The sequence below is a fragment of the Rhinopithecus bieti genome, unplaced genomic scaffold, assembly GCF_001698545.2.
Source record: "Rhinopithecus bieti isolate Rb0 unplaced genomic scaffold, ASM169854v2 scaffold_43555, whole genome shotgun sequence".
Taxonomy (NCBI): domain Eukaryota; kingdom Metazoa; phylum Chordata; class Mammalia; order Primates; family Cercopithecidae; genus Rhinopithecus; species Rhinopithecus bieti.
Window position 1 is genome coordinate 874239 of NW_016817848.1, and position 10455 is coordinate 884693.

At 44.3% G+C, this 10455-nt stretch overlaps 1 pseudogene; it reads right to left on the reverse strand.

The window, feature by feature from the left end:
• Nucleotides 1-7218: 7218 nt before the first annotated feature.
• LOC108518083 (40S ribosomal protein S12 pseudogene) lies at nt 7219-8649 on the reverse strand (annotated as a pseudogene).
• Nucleotides 8650-10455: the final 1806 nt, after the last annotated feature.

Below are 10455 nucleotides of genomic sequence, written 5' to 3' on the forward strand. Positions count from 1 at the left end.
ATTATGTAATAGTCCAGGTAAGATTTTTTTTTTCTTAGTTAGAAGCCTACAGAACCAAAGAATGAGTCATGGACAATAGCTATTAGTTATTCCTCAATTATCTGCCCCGGTGATGGCTTAGTAATGGTAGGGTTGCTGGGTTTAGAAAATAAAAATATAGGCCAGGCATGGTAGCTCACGCCTGTACCCCAGCACTGTGGGAGGCCTAGGCAGGTGGATCACGAGGTCAGGAGTTTGAGACCAGCCTGGCCAACAGAGTGAAACTCCGTCTCTACTAAAAATAGAAAAAAAATTAGCGGGGCATGGTAGCAGATGCCTGTAATCCCAGCTACTTGGGAAGCGGAGGCAAGGAGAATCGCTTGAACCTGGGAGACGGCGGCTGCAACGAGCTGTGATGGTGCCACTGCACTCCAGCTCGGGCGACAGAGCAAGATTCTGTCTCCAAAAAAAAAAAAAAGAAGAAGAAAAATATAGGGCACCCAGTTAATTTGAATATCAGATACATAGGTAATTTATTCAGTGTGTTGTATGCAATATTTGGGACACACTTATTCCAAAAATTTATTCAATGTTTATATGAAGTTCACATTCCACAGATTCCAAAATGCTTTTCATTTTACCTGGCAACCCTACCTGTAGGGGGCTGGACAAGCAAAGGCTTTGGGTGAGGCAGGAGACACTTCCTGTGGTTAGTGGCATGTGACGATGTGACTTGGGACCATACCATCAGACTTGTTCCCCAATGCCTTTTGGCTCAGGAATGAATGTGAAGTCTTTCCTGAGCTCTGTACATGGTGAGCAGGGCCACTGAAGCATAGTGTGTATGAGCACAAATAAGTCTGGTATTTCCAACACACTCTGGCTCTCCCCTCGGCAGGACATCCAGGAGCCTGGGGTAGGAATCCTCTGGGTTTGCCTCATTTCTACCCACTGCAGCTGCCCAGCATCCACCTAGCCTAGCGTGAGTCTTCTCCTGGAGGCTTCCAGAGGTGTTTCCATGAATAAATAGGAAAGATGGCAAGGTACGACAAAGGGACCGGAGCAAAGGGAAGGACTGAATGTGGCTGGCATGCCTCCGACAAGCCTTCTGGAGTGTGAGTATCTGTCAAAGCAGAAATGAAGACTTGGGAAGAGGAGCTTCTTATGGTGTCTAACTGTCTCTTTCTCTGGGGCAGTGGGCTCCAGACACTTTTAGAACCACACGTACAAAGCCCCCCGGGGCTTAGGCTCTCCAGGCAAAGCTGTGCTTGGGCAGGGGCATAGGACAGGCAGGCAGCAGGGGCAGGAAGGGCTAGCAGCTCTTCCCTGGCTAACAGGTGGGGTTCTGCCTCCAGCTGCCTACCCAGGACAGAAGCCAGATGAGCTGCTCCGAAGTCACCTTGGGGAGTTAGGGAACGCATCTGCCACATACACTGTGTTGGGAGAGAACTTTCAGCTGACTGCAAGCTTCCCAGGCTGCTCCCAGTGGAAAGTCTGACTCCTGGGCTGGGAGGTTCCTTCTCTGCCAACACCCTGCTCTGAGCCTACAGACAGGCAGTGAACAGTGTGGTTGGCATCTCCCTGCAGCTCCGGCTGAGCCTTCGGGGTCATATCTCAAGGGGCTATTAAGGGAAATCATCACCTCAGGAATGGTCATCTCTTTTTTTTTTTTGCTATAGTCACAATTTAAGGAATTGTGTGAAACAGTCAAGTGGGGGCAGACATTAGATTTCAAGAGGTCTCAACCGCTCCAAAATATGGCCTGAGCCTGTGCCACCCAACCTCCTCGACCACATAGACTTCATTCCTTCATTCATTCACTTGTTCCAACTTTCGCCAGTATTTCCCAAGTACCTACCTTGTGCCAGCCTGAAGGCGGGAAGCACACAGTGAGGAGGGGACAGAACCCCCCTGCTAGCCAGGGAAGAGGGGCTAGCCCTTCCTGCCCCTGCTGCCTGCCTGTTCTGTGCCCCTGCCTGACCATCATGGTCTCATATGGTCTTTCATTACTGAAAAGTCCTCATGCACCACTTGACTATAGTTAAGATGGCTGGCTCTTTCCACTCTGATTTCCACTCCATCTCATCGCTCCTCACGCCCCTCATGTTGGAGTGGTCATAGACATTTTTAGGCTCTGGCTAGCGATGAGACAGCTTTATGTAGTTTATGGTCACTTCTATGTGTGGTTGCATTACTGCTAGTCTTCCAGCACAGGAATGGCTTCCAGGAATATTGTTCTGATTCAGCCAGCAGGGTCAGAGATGATATCTAAATAATAAACATTTCCCCAGCACTTGTTTTCAGAAATATGTCAGCAGTGGAGGAGAAACAAGTATGGATCCAGAAACTAGTCTATGGAAAACTCACTCCCCTATCATATGTATAGAGTTGTAAGCTTGTAAGGCTGTTCACATCCATGCCTATTTAAAACGGAAGTTCTCTCCTGCAGAGAATATACTTAATAGTGCAATATATACACTTATAACACAGACATATAAATACATCTCTTTTGAGCAATTTCCATAAATGTATTTTGCTAGAGCTCCTGTGTAGTAAGGCAGAACTAGAGGAGTACTGCAAATAGAAGCATGCTTTTGTGTGAAATGAGATGTCTTATGCATCCCACTGTATCTGATTACATCTTAGCTTGTCTGATATATTTTATCCCAGTGAAGTCCACAAGTTCTAGATGTGCACACTAAGAAAGATTACATTTTATAACTCGATATGAAATATTAACATCTACAAAGACAACATAAAACTCAATCTACTATTACAACAAGACCATCCATGACAAGCTGGGGAAGAGTTAAGTAGCAGCCACACCCCAAAGACCAGCTGTGAGAGCACAGAGGCACCTGATGGTGCCTCTGCCTGTTCTGCACTCTCCTTGAAAGCAACATGGAGCACAAGCTCATCCAGTGATTTCCAGCCCTTTCTCACAGCAAGTTAAGCCAGCAGATTTCTTGCAGAAATCTCATGAGCAAAGATGAGTTCACTGCCAAAAAACATAATTTGAGAAGCACCACCATGAAAGGGAGACTTCCACCTGAGGAAACATAATAACCATAGCTAATATTTACTGAGCATTTATACGTCAGGTACTATTGCAAACAGAAAGTGGAACTATTTTATGTTTGCAATAGACACATGAATACCTTATAAGAGTCCTACCTTATAAGAGTTTAAGGTAGGACTATTTTTATTGTCATTTTACAAATGAAGAGACTAAAGTGTCAAGTGATTAAGTAACTTCGTCCAAAGTCACATAGCTTAACATGAGAAGCCACAGACTAACCTCAGCTGTCTGGCTCCAGATCTGAAGATTAAACAGAACAAATAGACAACCAGTAACGTGCTTTGAAGTAAGTATAACGAGAATAATTTCTTATTCTCAAATAATAAAGGATGGAAAAGAATCAATTGGGGATGTTAGAGATGAACAATGTGTTCATTTTGTATTACTGATCATGGGAATAAAAACCAAAAAATATATTCGTAGTTTAAACAAAACCACCTGAGTGGATGAGCTATGTAGTGCAATGTATGCAGCTGAAGAGCTAATTAGTGAACTAAAAGATTGGAATCCTCCCTGAAAACAGCAGACTGGGATAAATAAATAGAAAGTAGAAAAGATAATAGAAATGGAAGATAGTTCCAGAAGTGCCAATATCCACCCACTGGGTGTTACCAAAAGAGAGACTGCTAGAGAAATGGATGTCCAATGAAACATGGTTGGTTTGCAACACAAGTTTATTTCCTCTCCCTCCCCAAATCCTAATAAAATGGCAGTAGAGGAAGAGCACAGGTAAAATCCTTCAAGGACAATAGGAACAAGAGAGGAGAAAACAGCAACCAAGAATTTCGACACGTAATTTGGAGATAACATACAAAGGACTGGTAATTTGGCAGAATGGTGCATGTTATGACTTGGGTGCCCCAGAGGGAGAAAATAAGAAGAATCCAAAAGATTCTCCCTGCTCCACTCCCAGAGTCTCAGAAAGGATCCACACTTGAAGAGGTGAGGTACAGTGTGAGGCTGTAAATAGGAAAACAGGGGCATAAGTGGAAACCCTAGGCCAGTTTCTCTACTGTCTTCAGCCAGGGGTCCCCTCCACCCAGGGGAGAAAGGAGAGTTATTTGTCATATAAATTGAACTGAAGAAACTGTAGAATGGGAGGTCTGAGCCACACAGATTTGAGAGGAGGAGGTAAGGTATCAGAGGAACCTGCCCCCAATATTTCAACATAGGTTCTTTCTATTTTCCATAAGTGTCAGCCGGCTGAGAAATAAAGAGAAAGAGTACAAAGATTGGAATTTTACAGCTGGACTGCCGGGGGTGACATCACATATTGGTAGGACAGTGATGCCCACCTGAGCTGCAAAACCAGCAGGTTTTTATTAAGGATTTCAAAAGGGGAGGGTGTGTAAGAACAGGGAGTAGGTCACAAAGGTCACATGCGTCAAAGGGCAAACAGGAGAACACAGATCACGTGCTTCTGAGGAAACAGGACCAGAGCAAAATCAGAAACTCTTGATAAGGGTCTATATTCAGCAGTGCATGCATTGTCTTGATAAACATCTTAACAGAAAATGGAGTTTGAGAGCAGAGAACCAGTCTGACCAAAAATTTACCAGGCTGGAGTTTCCCAATCCTGGTAAGCCTGAGGGTATGGCAGGAGACCAGGGCATATCTCAGTCCTTATCTCAACTGCATAGGACAGACATTCCCAGAGCAGCCGTTTATAGACCTCCCCCCAGGAATGCAATTATTTTCCCAGACTATTAATATCAATATTCTTTGCTAGGAAAATAATTTAGCGATATCTTCCCTACTTGCACGTCTGTTTATAGGCTCTCTGCAAGAAGAAAATATGGCTCTTTTTGCCCAACCCCACAGGCAATTAGACCTTATGGTTGTCTTCCCTTGTTCCCTAAAATTGCTGTTATTCTGTTCTTTTTCAAGGTTTCATATTGTTCAAACACACGTTTTACAATCAATTTGTACTGTTAACACAATAGTGGTCCTGAGGTGATGTACATCCTCAGCTTATGAAGATAACAGGATTAAGAGATTAAAGTAAGACAGGCCTAAGAAATTATAAGAGTATTATTTGGGAACTGATAAATGTCCATGAAATCTTCCCAATTTATGTTCCTCTGTCACGGTTCCAGCCAGTCCCTCTGTTCAGGATCCCTGACTTCCCACAACAGTAAGGTCAAGTTTAAACATAAGGATTAAGCCACGATCTACATATTGAATGATGGGACCCCAGTCCCCAGAGAGTGAGCAACCTAATTTACAATCTACAGGCCAGGATCCGGAAGTTTCATTTGTGGAGAAAAGGAACGTCCCAGACAAAGGGCCTCCAGTGGCTGATGTGTGCTGGTTCCCTCAGTGAAGAGCTGGCCTGATGCTCAGACACTCTGTGGTGAGCTCCATCAGTCAACAAGCCCTGCTCCCCCGCAGAGATTGCAGTCAGTGTTTTGTGCTTCACCCCCAAATGTGAATACACAGCTAGCAGTAACCACCTGGGAGGAAGGCCTCCAGCAAGGGTGACCAACCTTCCTGGCTTGCCAGGGACTGAGGCATTTCACAGGACATGGGACAGTCAGTACTACTATGGTTTGAGTTTGTTCCCACCAAAACTCATGTTGAACTTTGATCCCCAATGTGGCAGTGTCGGGAGGTGTGCCTGGTGGGAGGTGTTTGGGTCATGGGGGCAGATCCCTCATGAATGACTTGTTGAACTCCAGCTCTCTCATGAGATTGGATTTCGTTCTCGTGGGAATGTTTCTGCAGGAGTGGGTTGTTGTAAAGCCAGGATTCCCCTTGGGTTTTGTCTCTTCCCACATGTCCACTCACCATTGAACTTTTCCACCATGTTATGACATAGCACAAAAAGCCCCCACCAGAATCTGAGCAGATGCTGACACCATACTTTTTGAACTTCCCAGCCTGCAGAACTGTGAGCCAAATAAACCTCTTTTCTTTATAAATTCCCCAGCCTCAGGTATGCTTCTGTAGCAACACTTAATGGATTAAGACAAGTACTAAAATAAGAGAAATCTCTGCCAAACCAGAACAAGTTAGTCCTATTCTAGCATGTGCAAGCAATGTCCATTTGCATGGCTTTGCTTAATAATTTGCAAGCCTGACCTACATGCACAGCTCACAGGCTGGGAACACAGTCATCTGCTATAATTTACATGATCTTGTGACAACACCTGCCAAATATCATATTAAATGGTTTGTGACTTTTGTTGATCCTCTTCCAGCCTTTGACACAATATATAAGCTAAAAATATGAACTATCTTGCTTGTAATTTCCAGTTGGGTAAAACAAAATGTGTCCTGGATCCTTTTATTTTTAACTTGAAACCACATTGAGATAGCCCATTAGTTTGCTTTCCTACTGACCCACACAACTGTTAGGCACAATGCAGGCCACTGACCAGCATCAGCTCCAAAGGATCAGTGTCTGTGCCCTGCAGGTTGTTGCATATGGTAGGGCCCTGCCACCCTGCTCTGGAATGGAGCACAGAAGGTCAAGCATTCTCTCAGATGCAAATAACCTGATGTGGTTATCATGGACTAGGAGTAGTTTTAGTAGACAATGAATACTGCCATCTAATGACCTCCAGAAACAAGGGCTACCACATCTGGATCTGAAATAATCATTTTAATGGAAATCCTCCAACTTTAGGGAGATTAATAGGAAATAATAATAAACAATAAATCATCTTATTTAGTTACTTTGGGTGTACAATTCACAACCAGTTTTAATAGGGCTTATTGCTCACAATTAGATGTGCCGCAGGTGTGTGTGTGTACATGCATATGTATATGTGTAGTCAAACAGGATATATGGTTGTGTGCCTGCTTTACATTTTTTCTGGGCTACATTGTATTGCCATTGCATTTTATTGATGTGGAATTGTGGGGGAAATCGATACCCAATTATTGCCTTTGTTAGGGAACTCTCACATTTCCTCCTGAAGAGGAAATCTTGGCTCTGCCTGCAGGGACTCCCTTGATGCACTTTGGAGGGGATGTGGTTATCCTCTTCAGAAACATTTCTTTCATTTCTTTCTTTCATTTCTTTCTTTCCTTTTATTTCTTCTTTCTTTCTTTCTTTCTTTTCTTTCTTCTTCTTCTTTCTTTCTTTCTTTCTTTCTTTCTTTTTCTTTCTTTCACTTTTTCTTTTCTTTCCATGTGTGAGTCAAAGATTTATTTCTTCATTTCTTGCATTTGAAGTACTCTTTGATGACATCCTCAGCCTGAGACTCCTTCCATAGTCCTTAACTACTACACAACTGCAACCAACCACTTTACAGGGTTTCCCCTCTCTGTCAATTGTACAGGGGCCTTCCCATTCCCCTAGTTTCTTGTTGTCGTCACCCTTGATTAGGTTGATTTGGTGTTCAGCACAAAGGGCCTCCACTAACTTGACATACATAGGCTTATCACAGTTGGATACAAGCACACAAAGGTGGGCTTGGCGCTTGTCTAAGGCTTTGGCACTTTGTGAATTCCATATGCTAGGCCATCATGGATGAGGGCGGTCTTCAGCACCTCCTGTAAAGTAGTATTAACGTCCATGACACCTCCAGCAGCAATGTCTTCCTGGGCTATGATGGTGGGTTATAGGTGAAGCCCAATCTCAAGCCTCTGCCTCCACACAACTTGGCAGCGGCAGGGAAAGAGAGGAATGTTCTGTCTGGTGCATGAGTTTTCATAACAGGATCTATTCCAAGCCCCAGTTCAGTTTGTTATTAAGATATATGGCTCATCTCTTCACTGGCAATGGAAAGTTCCAGCATTTCAAGTAGAATCTCAACCTCAGAGCCACACTATACTTTTCAAAAGCTTGGCTAAGAGAAGTGCTACTTGTGGATAAGTGCCTGCAGAGTACATGTATTTGATCCTCTAGACAAATATTCTTAAATCTATTCCCAATTTAGCCAGAGTCATGGACTTGTGAGCTTGACTGCTTCCCACTGACTCCTTGAAGAATGACTTTTAATGCTTTGTGCTTTGGTTGAGGGGCATGATACACATTATGCAAAGTATGGTTTTGAACACTGATTCCTATCTGTTGCAGGGATATTGTTGAGGATGTGGCTTCTCTATGAAGCCTCTCTATGAAGACCTAGAGGAGAATATGCTCTTTGGTCCTCAGTATGTGGAATAGTTGTGCCTTTTCTTAGCAACCTGCAAATATTCTGGATCTCATAATGTGTTGTATATCCCTCTCCCCATCAGCAGCTAGGGTCTTAGAGCCAAATGAGTGAACAACCATGAGCCCACACAAGAGGACTAATCACTTGGGTTGGCACAGTTGGTGAGGTGGAATCAGAGCCTGGGGTATAGGCAAGACGCTGTAGTGGCTCAATCTGCCATGGGCAGATCCAGATGTTGAGTGTCAGGGAACCCCTCGGGGAGGGTTGGTGATGAACATGGATCCTCCAAACCAGCCTAATGCAGGTGCCTGTAGGCCATTACTGCCCCTGAGGGTTAGGGTTGGGGTTAGGGTTAGGTATGTTAGGGTGATGACATGGCACACCTGGTCCTATACCTATACCCTTCTCCTCACCAGCTCTGTATCCTTTATTAACACATGTGAATGGCATTGTTTGGAGCAGCAGCAACTGCATGTCAAATGCCATGTGCTTTCCATTGTTTCACCCATCACAGTCCCCAGGGGTAGGTACATTCACACCCCAAAGTTCACTTCTATTATGTGAGCCAGGGAAGCAGTATACTAGACATTAGCAGTGTGGGCTGTGGAGTCAGGGGACCAGTTTCAAATCCTGCCTACACCTCTCACTAATTGAGAGGCCTTGGATGAGACATTTAGTCTATTTATCTATAAAACAGGAACAAAACGCTGCTTATAAACACAGCTGTGACAGGAAACACATTATGTAACCACTGTGAACCATTTAGCACAGAGCTTGACCCAGTAATAAATGCTATGAAGAAATATATTGTGGTAGTGAAGACTTTGGTTTTTGGAATTGGATACACCTGGGTTCAAATTCCAGCTCTTCCAGGGTCAACTGTGAAAACTTGGGCAAGTTTCCAACTTCATTAATCCTCACCTTTTTCCAACTGCGAAACGGCAAATAGTGCGTACAAAACTCATGGCCCACTGCTTGAGATGAAGTGTGTGCTCCATAAGTGATAGCTTTAGCTACTTGTTATTTTACTGCTATACCAGAAAGAATGCATCTCAAGCTAAACAGGCAAGATGGAACATCTAAGGCGATTCTGCAGAGCTGCCGACCCTATGCGGCAACTGACCTCCATCTCCAACACATGGTAGCAACAGTTACTTAGATGGATTGTGTTCTATGTACTAGGCAATGAGCTGAGAGTTTTATATTTTTGTTTTACCTGGGACTAGGTATGGTGGATCTTAATATTTTGGGGGCCACAAGTACTGTATCAGCCTGGTTCCAATCAAGAGATAGAAACCACAAGTGGTTTATGCAGTGGAAGTTTAATATAAAGAATTATTCAGCTATGATAAATGAGCAACTATATGATGTAAAGAGAACCTTATAGGGCTACTCTCCCTACAAGTGGGGAAGAGTATCCAAGAAGGACAATCTAGGATGGGGGCCTCCTCCCCAGGCTGGAGATCAGATATTGTTGGAGAAGGTATCATTGCATCCCCCTACATGGCAGAGAGATTTGCTGGGTTGCATGGTCTAGAGCTGGTTGCAATTATTGGACAAGCAGGAAACAAACCTCCACAGCCCATGTCCACACTGCTGGGTTGAGTGTATGAGCATGTAGAATGATTGGGTCTCCAGTATGGACAGAAGGCATGGATTGCATGGTGCCTGTGTTGGGAAGATACTAAGTGGGTGATCACCATACCAGGCCAAGACTAGTTGCCTGGGATCTTCTGGGCACATGGCTGGAGCAGAGCACCACTGGATCTCCTCACAGCAGCCAGACCCAGGAAGAGAAGCTCCTTTCACCTGCACTGTTCTCTCAGCACCCTCAGCACTTTCTCCAAGGAGAAAGCATCACGTTAAGCTCACCATAGAGGAGAAATGCTCATGGGAATCCTGTCCATTGTCACAGAGCAGGTATTAGTGGGTAAATATGGAGTTAAGAAGTCATAAGTTGTAACTGGCATAGATATTATGGGGCATTTGAAGAATGCTGTGAACACATATACATGGGTCCATATATTCATGCGTGTGCACGTATGTGTAATTATTCACACAATTCACGGTGGATACTACTAGGGTGTTCACAGACCCCAGGTAGAGAGTGCCTGGAGGGAAAATTATCCAAGGCAGGCCCATTCATTGTTCCAGGGCAGCCACAAGAAAGCCTCCGTTAAGCAGCAGAAGTCTCCGGGGCAGGTGGGGCTAGGCAGCATGAAAGAATTGGCCACAAGAGTTCCCAACCCTGTCCCAATTATGCAAGGTGACTTTTCTTTCTCTTCCTTCTCC